Source organism: Callospermophilus lateralis, chromosome 1 (genome assembly GCF_048772815.1).
Source record: "Callospermophilus lateralis isolate mCalLat2 chromosome 1, mCalLat2.hap1, whole genome shotgun sequence".
Taxonomy (NCBI): domain Eukaryota; kingdom Metazoa; phylum Chordata; class Mammalia; order Rodentia; family Sciuridae; genus Callospermophilus; species Callospermophilus lateralis.
The window spans coordinates 68758949-68775012 of record NC_135305.1 but is presented as its reverse complement, the minus strand read 5'-3'; positions in this window follow the sequence as shown (position 1 = coordinate 68775012).

Genomic DNA, 16064 nt, shown 5'->3' with positions numbered 1-16064 from the left:
GAATGATGCTAGCCTGAGGTTTAGTATAGATAGCTTTTACAATGTTGAGGTAAGTTCCTGTTATCCCTAGTTTTTCTAGCGTTTTGAACATAAAGGGATGCTGTACTTTGTCGAATGCTTTTTCTGCGTCTATTGAGATGATCATGTGGTTCTTATCTTTAAGTCTATTGATGTGGTGAATAACACTTATTGATTTCCGTATATTGAACCACCCTTGCATCCCAGGGATGAATCCTACTTGATCATGGTGCACATTTTTTTTTTTTTGATATGCTTTTGTATTCAATTCGCCAGGGTTTTATTGAGGATTTTTGCATCTAAGTTCATTAGAGATATTGGTCTGTAGTTTTCTTTCTTTGAAGTGTCTTTGTCTGGTTTTGGAATCAGGAAATAGAAGAAGCCATGAAAAGACTACCAACCAAGAAAAGCCCTGGATCGGATGGATATACAGTGGAGTTTTACAAAACCTACAAAGAAGAATTAATACCAATACTTTTCAAGTTATTTCAAGAAATAGAAAAAGAAGGAGATCTTCCAAATTCATTCTATGAGGCTTTTTTATATTCTTGATGCCCTTTGATTCTTATTCTTCTATTTATAACTATTTTCTCCTCTAGGAGCTAATAGAATCCTATTTTTATCCATTCAGACCTAAATTATATGGTAATGGTTAATGGTCTTTTATGAGGAATATTTTTTTGATAATTTTTATTCATTTCATATTTTTTAGAAAATATCAGTAACAATATATGCAGCTTCCTGGCACTATCCTCTCATGTTTCTAGCTCTTCTCTCTTATTTTCTACTACTTTTTAATTTTAATTTTATTATAGTGAATTCTAGTGATGTGTGAAAACACCAGAATAGTTCAGATTTTGTATATTCCAAATATTTATTGGTTTTTAAAAATTATGTGATTATATATTTAGTTACTAAGAGCACTTTATTTTAATGGTAGTTTTTTAATGCTTCCTTTATTATCTCAAGGGTGGAGTGTCTTTTCCCTTCTCTTTGAAATCGTTAGTTACATTTTGTTCTTCTTCGAGGTTATTATTCTCTTAGTATAGCTACTTCTTGTTATTTCATTTTTTTTTCTTTCTTTTGGTCTTGATCCTTCCTAAAAATGCCTTCATCAAAGGACTGGTAAGTCCTTGCTTTCTCTATATTTGAATAAAAGGCATTAAGAGTACCCTTAAAGTTGTCAGATCTTTGCCTTCACTATTCTCTGATTCAGTATTTCACTGTCCAAGTACTACTGGCAGATGTTTTCTTGGAGACAACAAATGTCAAGCTCTGAAGATCTTTTTTTCCTGAGTCAGTTTCATCTAAAAGGATCCTCTAATATCCTCTGGTGGGGGAAGGGGGCGGTTAGGAGCCTGGCTACTACCCTGCTGGGAAGTTCTTAGGTAAGGTGGCCTTCCTATTCAGCTTGTTGACTGTCAATTCTTATTTTGGAGTGAATCTTAATCAGCTATGGCTGATGTCTGGCAGAATGAAGACTACAGTTAGTTTTATTTCTTCAAAGAATATATTGGTACAGGGTAGAGGTTACGTCTGTGCTCTTTGGCTTGGGAGAATAAGGACATTCAAATAGTAATCTGGTGGTTTGTTTTGCTTTCCTAGGCCAGTGTATTAAAAAAAAAAATTATCCGAAAGCATACTGTTTGGAGAAGCACTAAATAAAAGAAAGAAGGGGAAAAGGTGTTTAGGCAGTACTCTCAAGGTAATGGGGCATAAAAGAATCTGGCTGAAGGCCTAAGACTGAACGCTGAACTGGCAACTTCTCTAATTGTTACTGCTGCATGGCTCTGGCAGCAGGATGCAATGATCTATGGACCATTGATCAGAATTTTCCCCTTCATTGAACTGAACTGAAAATAAAGACAATACAATAGCAACTCACTGATGTTATGAAATAAACAATGGTCCTATTCCAGTGGGGAAAAGAAACACAACCTCTGAGTAGAGACAAAATGGAAAAATAGGCTGTCAAAATAAGCAATTTCCATATATACATTAAAAAATCTTTTATGCCATCAAACCAATTTTATAATAAATCACTGAGCTAATTTTTTTCAAAAGATCTTAATTACATTATAAGACTTGATTTACTTTCTATTGTGAAGATAGGAATGTTGGAAAAATCTCAAGAAATATGCTCTGCCTCTTGCCACAGGAGAGAAGACCCAAATTAAATCTCAGATCCCAAAGAAGAAAGAGTGTTGCCTTGTGATGGTCATCTTTTTAAAAATTAACTGTTCTTGTCCAGTGGCCCAGTAAATCTAATGTATTGCTATGAGATACTATTATTTATTTGGCTTTCTTGTCAACATAGCTTTTTGAATTTTTAGTTTAATTTTGTATTTTTTTTACTAAGGATATGAATTTAGGATTAATTCGTTTGTATTAGTAATGCGTATCCCTTTAAAAGTCTTTACAAAAGATCTAGTATTGTACTAATATTTCTATTACAGAAGGAGAATCTAGGAAAGTATAAGCAACTTGTTCAAGGTAGAGCTAGAAAATAAACTCGGACACACTGAGCGTAGTTGTAAGGTATTTTATGTAGCCTTAGAATAATATTAGCCATTAATGTGATAGAAATGTAAAGAAAACACACAGTAATTTCCCTTTCATATTGCTTCCCACATAAGTCCATGTATTCTACTAGGGCAGTTGACTTCCCTGAATGCCCAAGAAATAGGGAAATCTTATTAAATAAATATTGGAAGGATTGTCATCAAAATAATGATTTTTTCAGCTCTGGGGATATAGCTCAGTTGGTACAGCGCTTGCCTCACATACATGAGGACCTGGGTTCAATCTCAAATACCACACACACAAAAAGGGAGTGTTATTTAGTTGCAGATGAAAACCCTGGATCGTAAATCATAAATGACTCTCATAAAATGCTTTTGAGCAGGCTTCACTAAAGCAACTTCAGGTAATTAAAATATTCCTAGATTAGATTTATGCCGTGTACAATATATACCTCATCTAATAATGCAATTAGAAGTCCCTGAGAAGAAGTTACCCTAGAAGAACATTCAGAAGTAATGTAGATGATATGATTCTTAGCAAAGAGAAAATCCAGAGTATAGTGAACTCATAATCTGGAAATATGAATAGGACATAGCTAGAGAAATGTTTTTTAGCTATTTTAACATTATCACTTGTATTGCCCCATCTTCCTAAAACATTTCCTCCGTGCTTGATTTCAAATGCAAATGCAATTAATGCTCATCTATTTCTGTTTCCTTATGATTAGCTTGTTAAATAATGCTTTCTTCTGATAATCCCTATAGTGTTTATGTGACCAGCAATCAAAAGATAATGTGGGATTTTTTTCTCTACATCCTGTTTCAGCTCATTTAGTGCTCCTATCAGCTTTTTAATTTGACATCTCATAAAGAAATGAATGAAATTCTTTATTCAGTTTCATTTACATTGCATACAAATGGAGCTTTCCTTGGCTTCCATATTATTTATTCTATTAAATCAATGATGAGGAAAGAATTTTATGTGTGTGGTAATTTAGTTCAGTTATAGTCTTGGATTTTTGTATGTGATGAGCAACATTTTATATCAAAGTTGTAGCTCTCTGGTTGAGGAAACCATAGCAATCTATAGACCTGCAGAATTTTTCTACCTTTATGACTGAAGCAAAGATTTACACGAAGTTTATTGTATGGAATAGTGGATCTAGAGGAGCACAATTGGGCAGATGGAGATGCAGTCATAAAAAGGCCTCAGCTGATAGCATAAGGCACTCCTTTGCTGGGATGTCCCTTCAGACTTATCCAAATGGAAGGAAAAGAAGGCAAAGTCCTGTGCCCGAGAGTCCCCATTCATGAAACTTAGGCTGCTTCTAGGAAGAGAACTTGAACCTGTAGGAAGCTCTCTCTTCTGCTCGGTTGATTATTTGAGTCCTCTCAAATAATTCAGGTGAAAGCCGTCTACTACTAACACTCCCATTAGCTTGAGAAATGAGTGTTTTTGACCTGGGCATATAAGAAACAATCTGTATGGCTCACCAAATCCCTCACTACCAACCATGTCTTGCAATGTACAGTCCCACCTGTGTCCTACATGTTGTTAGAGTCTCTTCAGGGTTTTGATGGCCACAATTTCTTGAGCATACCAAAGGAAAGGTTGGTGGGGGTAAACTATGGATGTTTTGTTGCCACCTCCCCCCACCAGCTTGTATGCTAGCATATATTCTTCATCTCCCTCTATTGTCCATCATTCTCCTCATTCTCTCTGTAACCTCTGCTGACTTGAGTGACTTACCTACTAGGATGATCCACAATATATATATAAATGATCCACACTTTTGGTCACCATGTTCTGCTCAGGCCGTGGTTGCTACATTTGGCCATTTATGATAAAAAATTGTGATAACATTGCTATAGAGGATTGCCTGGTTATAAGGGATCCCAAATGAGGAAGACATCGGTATGAGCAAAGGGAAAGGCATTGGTTCAAGACAGCTGTCTAATTTTACATATATATGCCCACTCCTCTCATTGTCCCTATTCATACCTGATCTTCATTTCCATTAAAATCATGACTTGGTCTATTATAGAATATAGCTCTTAATAGGCAATTCTGTATAAATAGTGCATCATGGTTCATGCTTTGGAGGTCCAGTTTTTCAAGGCTCAGTAATTCCCAGGAGCCTTTTTCCCCAAGTTTTGTCATTCTCCATTTTAGATATAGTGTCCCAACTCCTATGAATTATGATTCTTCTCTAAAAACCATGTCTTTTAAAGCTGTCCGTTTGATAGGCTAAACCTGCTGCATAGCCCTTTTCTGATTTGAATCCTGCTCAAAGTTGGAAGCTTTTCATATTATTTGGAGTAGGTTAGAGAAATATTGTAGAATGAGGATACTTAGCAGATGTCATACATCCTTCATATCCTGGGAGGTATTCTTTACTTTGGATTTTTTATGGCATTTTGTATTTGCTATTTAATGCCAAAAAGTTGAAAAATGACTTTGTGATATTAGCATATATATTATTGCTTATCTTTATATCATGCAAGACCAGTTTTAAAGGTAAATAAAAGAATATTTAGCATACATGCATAATCATCAAATGACCTAATTCAGATTTTTAGAGCTCATACATGCATATGCACTTTTTTCTTTACAGGTTAGAGGAAATGCTCCATGAAACTAACTCAACTATTTTTATTTCACTTCTTGATATACACACATTCTACCAACATTCTCTACCTTCAGGTCATTAATGAGTAAGAAATAGAGGAAATGAACTTAGTTTGCTTTATCTTTTCTATTTTCTTTATGTCATCATTTTTACCATAAATGGTTGATTAATATAAGCAAATGCCAAAAGTAAAGAAAGACCTGACAGGGTTTCTTGGACATTTGTGTCTTGTAGAATGTGACTGTCTTCTTTCTGAATTGGAGCAAGTTTGAGTTCAATGGGAAAGTGTGCTCTTTGAAGCTTCTGTTTACCTAGTCATAAGTGTAACATACTTGCTCTTATTTAGAGTCTCACTGAGTTCCCATGCTTTCTGGGCCCATTATAATTGTATACTTATGGGGCATTGCAATACTATGTGTAAATGGAATGGCAAGAATGAGAGAGCACAGATTGTACCCATCCAATCTCTAACATACTTTTTGTTAGATCATGTTTCACTTAAAAAACACAACATCAAACATATGATTACTAAGAATCTCAAGATGCTAACATCAGAGCACTAGCAAAGGACTCTTCTGAGTACAGAGTGGGATCGCAGGCTCATGAAGCTGGTCATGGCCATTGGTCACATTGGAGGAAAATGGCAGTTCATTGTCATGTATAATACTGCAGATTCCTTCCTCTTCAGGACCTACCTTATTGTTAGTAGTTTTCATATCTGAGATTTGGCTCAGATCCAGAAAGTTGGTAAACTGTTGTGATATTTTATTGAGGCATTATTCTTCTACTCCAAATAAACCAGCCTTGATTATTTTATTATTGCTATTGAGAAAGAAGCTTTGTTTTCTGCTAATTTATCTTTCCCATAGGAACACCATAGCTTTCTGTAAGTCAGGATACTCTGGCTGCCACTTTGACTTTGCTATTTCACAGCCATTGTGAGCCTGTTCTAGCTGATTATGGACTGCCACCAAGTCTCTCTTATTTTGGGAATCCTATAATTGTCATTGCTATCTATGAACTCAGTTCTGCAAAAGCATCTCCCATCATCTTGCCTGGCTTACAAAGGATGACTTGCCCTGAGCTTCTCAGTAATTCTGGTGTCCTTTCATCAGTGTACCACATATCGCTAAGGAGTTGAGTGTCCTCAAAGATCTTGTAAAAGTCACCTGATGCCTTATGTAGTATATCCTTAAGGATGAATCTCCACAAACATTTTGAGGCCCTTCTTTCACTAATTTTGACAAAAACTCTGGCACCTCTCTTGCAGATAATATGATCTTTTGCTTTCTAAAGAAAAAAAAAAGGTTAATCTTAAGACATTATAGTAGCATGTTAGCGTCATTTTCTGGGCTCTTGTTAGGGTGTGAAATTCTGCACTATGGTTAAGTACCCCTATATTGAAGAACAGTTGTTGGTTAACTTCTGTAGCTCTATTGAGGTTGGTCTTTACTGTTCTCATCGACTTAGCACTTTCTTGGCCAGGTTATATTGGGACATATTGGTGGCCAGAAGAATGGGTGGCAATATTTTCTGATGAAATATGTATTCTTCTTGTAAGAGAAATCATCTCCATCATCTTTAATAAAGGAGAATGTTAGCCTTTAACAGAGAAAAACAAACTAGTTCTGAAGGTCAAAACATTAAGGAGAATCTAGTAATTTTTCAAATACATAAAAGCACAGTTGTCCCAATTTTAAGTCCAAGGGTCTGTCTCTTTTCTAATCATAGCTCTCACTTTGGCATAAAAGATCTTCTGAAACTGAACCTTCAGCCTTCTCTCAAAATCTTCTGCCTATCAAGGTTAAAATTGAACTGCATCCTCAGCTTCATGAGCCCTCCAGTCATGAGAGATAAGAATCTCTTTATATGCTGCCAGGGTTTTCACACTTAAAGTTTAATTGGTGATTAATCAACCTCAGACTTTCATTGTTTTTCTCCAGCATATTGAATAACCCGTCCAACTCTACAATCCTTGAAATTATTTTCTCAGTCTGAAACATTTAACCTGCCAGTGAATTTCCTTCCACCTGTAAAGTTATAGCAATCATCTCACTACAGTATGCCAGGGACAATCAGTGCTCCACTCTACATACCACTACTGACAGGTGCCTCAATAACAGCTAGTCAGAAGGTCATCCACTATCTTCTTGCAGAATCTATTTCCTTGAACCCTATCTGGCACCAGCTCTATAAGACAACTTCTCAGGGAAATAGACTCTGATATGGAGATTTGCATGCAGGAAATGTATTAGTGACTGCTTTTGAAACCAATGTTAGTGGACATTAAAGGAACAGAAAGGAAGTAAAGGTAGGATGTTCGATCCTAATGTATTTGCCACAGAAGACTCAGCAGATACCATGCTGAGATCTAGAGTTCAACAGTCTTTCACAGTTATATGAGGTAAGGATATGGCCTGCCCTTAGGAAGATATCATAAACTTATTCAAAGTAGATCTCTTCCATCTAAAGCAATTCCCAGCTAAGAAGCTGCCCAAACATCTTGAGGCTGGAAAATTAGTGCTACAGTTCAGAGAGATTGGGGACAAGGAGAGTGCAAGCGGGGTGCTACAGCATCTACTACCCAGAGTTCTAAAACTTCTTTAGAGAACGTCACCATAAAATGATCCTAACCACTTCTAGTGTTTATTGGTCCATTTTTTGGTAATTTGTGAAAGTGAAATCTATAAAGTGAAATTAAATCTGTCACTATTTTCCATAAACCTTTATCAAGAAAGACAAAATTACTTAGATATCAGTGCTTCTCACATAGTAAAGCAATGACACTATCCATTTGCCCAGTAGTACTGAGGCAAAGCCAGTAAGGGTTCAAAGCCATGGTCCTCTCACTAGCTAAAGCAACATTATATGCCTTGGTTTCAGTTTGTCTTAATCACCTCATTTTATTAACTAGTAAATTAGAGTCTCTGACTTGGCAGGCAAATCAATGTGGTTCCAAACAATTTAGTCTGATATTTATAGATAGCATTTAAACACTTCAGTTTATTTGTGTTTTCTTTTTCTTTCTTAATATAAAGAACTCATTTCAACCTATATTTAGGTAATATTTTATCTTTTAATTTGAATAAAGTAAAATTCACTCTTTTTGACATATAGTTCTATGAGTTTTCACAAATCAATATTCATGTGATCCATTCAACACTACCAACAATAGTGAGAACAGTTTCATCATCTCAAAAAACTTCTCTCACACTACACTTTTGTAGTCAACCTTCCATTTCTTCATAATGGAATGGAATGTTCAGACAGCAATCTGATCTCCATCCCTACAGTGTTGATATCTCCAAAATGTCACATGTATGCACTTTGTAGAATTTAGAGTAGAGATTCTGTCATATAACATTAAAGACTTGATATTTATTCATTTTTGCATAAATAGTTTGTTTCTTTTAATTTCTGAATAAATTTTCTACTGTATGGGAGTATCACCATTTGTTTATTAATTCCCTAGTTGGGGGACATTGGGCTAGTTCTCAGTTATCAGTTGTTTTGAATAAAATTTCTGGACAGGTTACAGGCTGGATTTTGTATGAACCAAAGCTTGCATTTTTTTCATGGGTGAACACTTAGGAATGGGATTAGAAGGTTATATGGTAAGGGTATGCTTAAATTTATAATTAATTAGCAAAATATTTCAAAGTGTGTTCCCTTTAGTGATGCATGAAAGTTTTACTTCATATATATCTTCTTTATCTCTTGGTGTTGTTTGCTTTGTTGTTGTTTTAGCAAGTAATAAACCCACTTAAATTAGAATACAAGTTCTATTTCACCTTATTTAGATGCTGTGGTTAGTTGGATGTCAAAAACTTCACTATGTTGTTTGATTCTGCCCCTGGCATGCCATATCCAGGTACTACTCTTAGGTGATAATTTATGTTGTAGTTACTTCTCAAATATCAGAAATGTTTCTCAGATGCATTATATGTATAGAGTTTCAGGTTGAGACTTCTACAGGGGATCCCCTGCTTTATCTCCTCCCTCTCCAAAATTTTACACTTGGAGGCTTCCAGAGGTCCTTTCCCAGGTTCTCTGACAAGACAAGTCAGATTGATTGATTGATTGATTGATTAGCATTTTAGATTCTCACACTGTTACATAGTTCTACCTGGCCAACCCATCTTTTGGTAAGAATTTAAAGAAAAGATAGAGAAAAAGTAAGAGATTCCTTCAAAAGTTTTTGTAACCATAAGGGCCTCTTTATATTTCCTCTATAGAGAGAAATGGTTTTCTCTTGAGCTTTAAGAACCAAAACTACTATTACTCTAACTTTACAGATCCATGTTCTTGGGGAAAATAGCAGTGATTGATGGAGGGAGAGAAAACCAACTAGACAAAGTCCCTATTTCCCTTGGATGTTTTGATGTTCATACCTGTGGTTAATTTGGCCTGTCCTCAAATCAAAGGTAGTACTGGTGGTGGAGTATCTAGGACTTCAAAACTTGACCACTCTTCAGAGTCAGCCTGTTAACAATTTACTTCTCGAGTTGCTTCCTATATTTTAGTCCAAATGAGTTGTGGATTCCCTCTTTTTTGGCCACTAGTGGAAGTTCTGTGTCTTGATCTAGTGAAGTTCATTTTAAGGAGCATCTCCCTGCTACAGTGTGTGCACCTTCTAACCATGGTACAATTTGGTTTCCAGAACCATGGAGAAACATGAGTAGTAACTCAGAAAAAAGTCTGAACCTTTAGTTACTGGTGTGGAAAGCCAGTCTTCTTTCTCATTTACTCTACCTATGCTCTAGGATTCAGTCTCTGCCCTCCTATATCCACATTTAAATGTTTAATTTTTATTCAATTTCTAGAGTAGCTATCCAGTAAAATAGTTGTATTTCTTTTGATAACACACACACATACACATGCTCGCTCTCTCTCTCTCTCTCCCTCTCCCTCTCTCTCTCTCTCTCTCTCTCTCACACACACACACACACACACACACACACATACACACACACATACATACACACACACACACACACACACGATAATGAAACAACTAAAATGGATGACCAATATGACTTTATAGTTATTTAAAAATATGCCCCATAGTATTCACCTAAATAAAGAGTGTGCAATTAAATCAGTTTGCAAATGTCACCATTTACTGGGAATGTGTCATGAGCTAAAGGTGAATGCATGATAAATGAGCTTTGATGAAGCATTTAATTTCCTGCCAAACTTTTCTGAGAAGTTCTGTGTCTTCCATCACATTAGTTCCTTTTATCATTTGAGGTCTTATGTTGTTTTCTAAATGCAACTAGTCCTTTCCCCTTTTAACCTAAAGTCATTAGTACAAAAATAAATCAACTTTACCCTTTGAAAGAATGGTTTTGAAATATTTATCTACATGTGTATAGAAGGAAAGTCTTCATTCACATCAAAAGGAGAATAACCTGTCTATATTTCTTATTTCAAATAAAATCAGGCAACCAATATACATAGACAAAATTACACATATATACTGACATTTTCACCATAATACCTTCTATAGCTTGCATAACTAATAACATGCAGAAGAAACACATTAACATTAGAAATGATGAAATAATCTCAAAGAAATGATGACATAAATGAATAGGTCCTACATGGATTGAGCTACTTAATACAAACTGCAGATAAGGCTAACTCTGCTCAAAGTCCTGGGGTGGCTTCTTTATATTTATAATTTCTTGTTAGTAACCCTTAAGTACTCATTATCTTCAGGCCTCATGTTCATTGTGCAGTAAGATTTACCATGATGTCCTCCATGAGAAATAGCACTCCAAACTATTACATTGCTGGTACTTTGATACTGCTTCAGAGTAGTTCACTTTAAATCTGTGTTTAGTGTTTATTTGAAAAAGAGGCTAAAAGAAATGTGGGGGAGAGGTAGATAAGAAAATCCCTCTTGATGGAGTTTGGTTCTTTCTTCTTATGGACCCAAGAAATGTGGATCTGATCCCAATTTTTTCTTTCATTTTTCACCGGAGCACAAAAGCACTTGAGGTTACAGGTAATTTTCACTAGAGAACACAAAAGTGCTGTTTGAAGTTTGAGAATCTTAAGATTGATCAAGGAAAAGATGGGACCATAGAGATAGCAGCACACAAGTTTAATTGAGTAGTGAGTTGACATACATGTGGAAGATCCTCCTATCAGGAGGGCTTCCAAAGAGAAAGCTCAGGCCGCCATGCAGAAGGGGAATAGGCAAGGAATTCTCAGGGGAGAAGGGAAAATCTGAGAGGCTGCTTTTATGGCCAGATGGTATCATTCAGCATCAAGGCAGGGAGTCTCTGGTCAGAAAACTCCAAAGGGCTACAGCAACTCGGGATCTTTTGTAACTATAGTATTTATCTTATCTCTAGTTGGTAGGTGTTGGGTGCAGTTTCATGGGTAAAGTAGATAGGCTTTAAATGGCTAACCTATGTTTCTTTGGACTTATAGAGATTGGATTGTAAGAATTTGAGTTTGGCATCAGCTGACTTTGGATTGATGCCTCTAGCCTGCTGTGAAGAAGCAAACAGCATGGGAGCTACTTTCTGCCAACAGACAATAACCATGTCTAGCCCAGTCATGAGACATTATCCTCCTAAGAATTCCATTAAGAGCAGACTCCACAAAGAAGTATCCCTACCGCCACCCTCCATAAGAAAAACCAGGCAAGTTTTCCTTCCAAGCACACACAGTATATTGTTTTATAAAGGAGTTCTGGTAAATACATTTTTCTCTCAGTGACATTTTGAGATATCTTATAGGGATACATTCAGGACGGCTTCTGTATATCACCACTTACTCCAGCTCTAACCTGGTTCTCTTATCCCCATTATCATCTCCCCAAGGACTTACTAGGTTGAACTGCTGTTATTGTGTGTTATGAGTTACTTCCGTGATAAGAAAGATAAGGCTTATGAGGAGTCTGGCATCCATAAACAGGACAGTTTTAAAAAGGAGTTTTAAAAAATCAGACTTTATTGGCAGACCTATTTAGTGGATATAAACAAAAACTTTGCAGATGGAGATCTTTACATATCAATAAAGAAGATACATTTATATTTTCCTTGGTAAGGAGTGGAGGCAGCCTTAGGCAAGAAAATCCTGTGTTTTGTGTTTTATGTGCAAACATCATGTAACGTAAAAATACTTTGAAACAACAATATTAACAATATTATACATTACAAAATTCAGAGATTTAGAAAAGGTATTTGTGAGTATTAAGATTATAATATATCCAGATATTTACTGAGGCTATTTTTTAACCAAATGAAAAATAATAATACTGATTAATTAAGGAAGAAATACCATCTATGTTTATAACTTTTTTCCTTTTCTTTTAGAGAAAAAAAAGAGGGTTCACAATAACATTCATCTATAAACAGATTTTTATTGCACAAAAGTAGACCATGTTTGAAGTGGAGAAGTTAAGGTAGAAAAGTAGTAGCAGTTGGTACCATCATTCTGATGACCACTGATACCAGCATGCTGATGTATAGAGAAACCATCTGTCCTCCAGCTAAAGAATGTCCTGGAGATCATCCCTGTGTCATCTCAGACAAGTCACTCAACATCTCTGAGGCTCAACTTCTTCACCTTAAAAATAAGATAATATTGATAATCATAATACTTATTCTCAAAGGATGTTAGGATTAAATGAGATAAATGAAAAAAGATTTACTGAACTTCCTGACAGAGAATAAGCATAAATCACTAATTGCTGTATTTGAATAAATAAGAGAATAATTAATGAAAAAACTCAGAGTTGAAGTCACACAGTGTTCTCTCTGAATGTTATAGACAAAAGCCAAGTTGTGAATCTTATCAAGACACAATTTTCTTTGACTCATCATTACACTCACAACACTGATGAAGGAATTATGTGTTTCTCTGTTTCTTTAAAAATGTAGATTCATAATTGAAGGCAATCAGAAAACCAAAACAAACAAACAAACAAACAAACAAACAAAAAAACCACCCCCAAACAGAGTATCCATACCATATCTTTGTACTTGTAAGACAAATACCAGTAAGTTTATTTACAGTATTATCTGGTTAATATCTGATCATGTACTATGATCATCTCAAGGAAAATAGTTATTTTGGGGTATTCAGAATGCAAATCTTATTTCAGTGTATAATTTATGGTTAAACTTTTGAAGCAAAACAAGTAGTAAATTCATTAAAAGAAGTTGTCTAGCATTTTCTCAAATAGAGTAGTCTGTGAAATAAATTTTTCAATAAATCTACTAGTAAAGAAAGAAGGAAATTTCTTGTTGCTCTTCAATTAAAAATTCATATGAAATAATTACTCTTAGATACTCATGCATATACATAATTCTATGTATGTATGAGTGTATGACTTGCTAATTGTGTGTGTGTGTGTGTGTGTGTGTGTGTGTGCGCGTGTGTGTATAAGGGTACTACTTGCTAATTATTTTAATGTGGCTTAGTATGTTTTGGAACAATTTTGTCAGAACTAAATAGACTTGAACAGTCAGCTGTCCCACTTAATTCTTTATGAAATGCAATGTACTGTGGTTCACTGAACAACTATTAATTAAGACGATTGCTCAATTGGCATGTTTCAGATTCTAGTAAGGTATGCAAATTTAGCAGAATGTGCTATCTCATTAATAATACAAGGAAGAAACATTTTCTGGCATAATACAGCAATATTTTCAGATATATTTTGGAAAAGTTCTATTTATACATGCCCGAATATGTGTATTTTATAACATATAAAACTTTACATAGTATTACAATATGTTGAATTCAAAATTACATGGAAATATGACAAACATGCCTTGAGAATAAGAGCAAAAGAAGCTGGGCTCGTGGGGCTTTCAGCAGAGAGATAACAAAATGTATCATTCTAGAAACATAAAAGAGAATCTCAGCTATTTTAGAGCTGAAACACACATACACACACACACACACACACACACACACACAAGACTATACTCCCTTTAAATGGTTTGAATAGACAATTTCAGAAGGTAGATTAAAGAGGGGGAGGAAATAAGCATTATCGGGTTGATAAAATATTTATCTACTTATAGTTTGTCTGAAATTGGAAAGAAAGAAACTAGGAAAAAGAGTAGTAGAATATATATACTTTAGTGGTTGCACAAGATACTGTGATTTGGACGTAGGAAGAAAAGACTAAATCCTATTTGTAAACATAACATTATCTAAAGCTAAGTAAAACATCATACTTTATTGATATTGAATATATATATATATATATATATATATCTCCTCCGATTACTTGAGAGGATCAGTTGTCCCCGATGTTTCATGAACTACTCAGAAGAAATTATAATATTATAGTAATATGCACCTGTTAAGCAGATTCACAGCTTATATCCCCTTCTTTTAACCACATAGACTCTTAGGCAATATGTAAACTGTTTAAACAATATATGCAAAGAAAACATGCCTTGAAGGAAATTTTGCCACAATGCAAGTACATGTAATTCAGAAACCAAGTAATATGGAATAGGCAGAATGGATGTATGTGGACAGAGGACACATCATCATAAAATGTGACTAAAGGAAATTAGAGCGTGTCATTTCAAAACATACTTCTTTTGCATTATTTCTAGAAATTGCAAAATGAAGAGTACCTCTGAAAAGCAGTCCTTTTAAGAAGAAAATTGACATCTAGAAAATCATTAGTAAAGATATACATATATACAAGTGTTTTAGTCATCTTTTTATTTTTGTGACCAAAAGACCCGACAAGAAAAATTTTAGAGGAGCAAAACGTTATTTGGGATAACAGTTTTGGAAGTGTCAGTCCACAGATGGCCAACTCCATTGCTCTGGGCCCAAGATGAGGCAGAACATCATGGTAAAAGGATGTGACCAAAGAAAGTAGCTCAGAACATGGCAGTTAGGAATCAGAGAGATTCCCGCTCACTAGGGACAAAATATAAACCCCAAAGACATGCACCCAATAACACACCTCCTCCAGCCACTTTTTACCTGCCTACAGTTAACACTCAGTTTATCCACACCAGTGAATTCACGCAATAATTAAGTTAAGGCTCTCATAACCCAATCATTTCATAGTTAAACTTTCTGGTATTTCTGTGATGCATGAACTTTGGGGGCAACCTCATATAAAAACCATAGCATTCTGCCCTGGCCTCCAAACTCTCATGCCCATCATAATGTAAAATAAATTTTGTCCATCTTCCAGAATCACCATAGTCTTAACAGTTTCCAGCATTATCTAAAAGTATAAATCCAAAGTCTCCTGTGACACTCATGGCAAATTCTCAGCATGAGCCCATGTAAAAGTTACTTATATCCACATATAATGGCATAGAGTAAACACCTCCATTCCATAGGGATAAATAAGGACATATAAAGAAGGGATGGGGCCAAAACAAGAGTGAAATCCATCTGGAAAAACAAGTTCTGTTGCTCTCTGTCCATTGTCTAGGGCACACGGCATTGTGATGTTGTCTCCAAAGGGCTTGTGTTGTTTCATCCCTATAGCGGTGTTGGTTGCAGCCCTGCCCACATGGTTTCTTTCTTGGTTTGTTTCTCAGTAGATGTTCCATGTTACTGGCATCTCTTAATCTTGTGTGTCTTCACTACAGCTTCAGTTTCCTTTTCACTTCTTCATGCATGACTCATTCAGGGGAAACCTACAGGGTCTCTTATCCTGCTACACTTAGCCTGGTCTCCCAAGCCTTCCTTCAAAATCTTGGTGAAAGCCTCAATGACCCCCTAACTCCAGTATTATGCATTTCTGCAGAACCAGCACCACATGGTTGATTCCAGGGTCTGCCACCATCTCCATCAGTAGGCAAACATTTAGGAAATGTGAATTGCTTGGGCAAGTGACCATGGTGAAAAAACTTCCTAGGTCCTCTGTGCAGAGTGCTCCCAT